The sequence below is a fragment of the Apteryx rowi genome, unplaced genomic scaffold (assembly GCF_003343035.1).
Source record: "Apteryx rowi isolate R43461 unplaced genomic scaffold, aptRow1 scaffold_315, whole genome shotgun sequence".
Taxonomy (NCBI): Eukaryota; Metazoa; Chordata; class Aves; order Apterygiformes; family Apterygidae; genus Apteryx; species Apteryx rowi.
In genome coordinates this window covers 108,880-111,411 of record NW_020449586.1, presented here as the reverse complement: position 1 = coordinate 111,411, position 2,532 = coordinate 108,880, and the positions used below count along the sequence as shown (strand labels likewise).

At 69.0% G+C, this 2,532-nt stretch overlaps 1 long non-coding RNA gene across 1 annotated transcript; it reads right to left on the bottom strand.

Moving 5' to 3' along the window:
• Positions 1 to 2,009: 2,009 nt before the first annotated feature.
• On the bottom strand, positions 2,010 to 2,532 carry LOC112968396. The gene is made up of 2 exons (XR_003254343.1): positions 2,441 to 2,532; positions 2,010 to 2,242 (listed from the first exon to the last, which is right to left on the bottom strand). It is a non-coding gene; the product is annotated as an uncharacterized LOC112968396 (long non-coding RNA).

Below are 2,532 nucleotides of genomic sequence, written 5' to 3'. Positions count from 1 at the left end.
GCTGGGTGGACGGCACCAAGTACAGCGAAAACGCGAGGTGAGCGGAGCTGCGGGGCAGCGCCCGGCTCTGCCCCGGCCCGGAGCCACGACGGGGCGGTCGCGGCGCTCCGCGGCGGCGTCTCCCKTTCCTCGGCCGGGCCGGTGGCGACGCGACGCTGGAGGCCCGGGCAGCCTCCTCCGAGCGGTGACCAGTCTCCTGCCCCGGCAGTTTCTGGGCGCCAGGGCAGCCGGACAACTGGGATGACGGGACAGCGCCGGAGGAGGACTGCGTCCACCTGCAGCCGGAGGACTCCAACCTGTGGAACGACAGGAGGTGCACCGCGCCTCTGCACTGGATCTGCGAGAAGGACCTGGATATGTCCGGGCTGTGACGGGGCGGCTCCCGGCTCCGGCCCCGGTCCCGGCCCGGTCCCCCCGAGCCCAGCCCGGCCCGGCCGCGGCGGGGGCGAGCGCAGCAGCGCGGCCCCGGCCCCGGCCCCGGTCCGGCGGCTCAGCCCGTGGGTGCTGGGTGAGGACCCCGGGGATCTGCAGTGTTTGAGCACCCTCAGCATAAAGGTTTTTTTTGCTTGGCTCTGTTTAAACCTCCCCCGTTGCCCCTCGTCCTTGCTGCCTCTCGCCCTCTCCCTGCGCCCCTCCCGTTCGAGCGGAGCCCGGCTCCGTCCTCCCTGCACGGAGCGAGACCCCCCCCGCCCCGCCCCCCCCCCCCGGCCCAGCAGCCAGACGTGTCTCCCAAGTGCGGATCCACCCCCCCTGCCCTCAGCCTGCTGCTCCCCCTCCTGCTGCCGCTGCCCAGCGAGGCAGCAGGCGTGGAAGCGGCATTCCTGCCGGCGCGCCTTACCGGAGCTGTGTTCCTTAGGAAACAGCGGCCYTTCGCTGAGAGCAAGTTCTGCAGAGGCAAAGCAGAAGGTGTCAGCACACAGTTACGCTGTGGAACACAGTTTACCGGGGCTTTGTAATTAAAAGCCGAGAGCACACGGGCAGGGATGCAGACGTGGCCGCTGCGCCTGCCGGGGCTCAACACCGAGTACGCTCTGCGCTGGGGACCCGGGGGGGGGGGGGTCTCGATAGTCCTATGTCTGCTTTTGCACGTAATCTCACCCCAGACCACGATTCCCCCCGCCCGAGGGTGCTGAGCTGCTCCCGAAGGACACGGGCGCAGCGGGATCATGGCGGGGGTCCCAGCACCCCCCCCACGCCGCCGGGAGCCCGGAGGCCGGTCGTGCCCCGCGGCGCCGCCTCGCACAGCGCCGTCCTCCTTCCCCCACGGGCGGCAGGGCAGGACCCCCCCGGCGGGGCGTCCCACGGGAAGGTCCGTGGTCGCCGCTGAGGACAGCGGGCAGCGGCCAGCCCGGAGCGGAGCCGCTGCAGCAAGGGGCGGGGGGGGGGCCCGAGCAGTGGGCTCGACGGGGACCGGGACCAGGTGTCCGAACACCCCCCGGGGAGGGCGGCAGAGCTCCCCCGGCACAGCGAGCCGCAGCCCCGCACGCCCCGCAGCGAAGCCCTTTCGGGTCTGACCCCCCCCCCCCCCGCGCCGCAGAGGCACAGCGACAGCCCCCAAAGGATTAAGCTGAGGTGGCGGGGGGGGAGAGCGGGGCTCTCGCACCCCGAGCCGGTACCCGCGTTGGAGCGCGCAGCACCGCCGCCGCCGTGGCTCCCGCTGCGCAGCGCTGGCGTTACCCGGCCAGCTCCTGTCTCCCAAAGGCGCTTTTGCATTAGATCATTTACGCATCTTTGCATAAGATTTCCCTTATCAGTGCCGCCCCGCAGAGGCACGCTGCGGCTTTCCGCCACCTCCTCTTCCTACCCCTCCTCTCCTACTTTATCCCTCTCCAAAAACTCTGACAAAACCCGACACGAACAGCACGGGCATCTTTGTAAAACAAGACGCTGCAGCAAAGCTGCACGGAGGTTGCAACCCGCTAAAAAACGGCAACGCACCGCGAGCGACGAGTGTTTCTGGGCTTAGTGGCTGCACCAAGCGCACTGACAAAGCACACGCAGCCACCGCGGTGGGGATGCTCAGGGTATGTATTTGCCTTGGCATGCTCGGCATGGTATTCCCAGGTGGGACCCTCCCCGTCACAGCCCAGCCGTGTCCAAGTGCCTCTTGCAGATCCACAAGAAGGAGACGTTGCAGTTATGGTCATTCCAGAGGCCGTTTCCCACGGGGTGTATCTGAGCGCACTCTTCTCTGCCGCTTGGYCCGTAGTCCGTGTTGTCCGGCTGCCCTGGCGCCCAGAAACTGCCGGGGCAGGAGACTGGTCACCACTCAGAGGAGGCTGCCCGGGCCTCCAGCGTCACCCCCAGCCCGGCTGAGGGACGGGAGACGCCACTGTGGAGCGCCGCAACTGCCCCGTCATGGTGCCAGGACAGAGCCGGGCGCTGTCCCGCAGCCCCCACATCTCGCCCAGCCCCGCGCTCCCCCCCRGCCYCCGCTCACCTCGCGTTTTCGCTGTACTTGGTGCCGTCCACCCAGCGCCAGGTGCCTTCTTTCTCCACTTTGGTGAGGCCGATCCAGTAAGACCTTTTCCC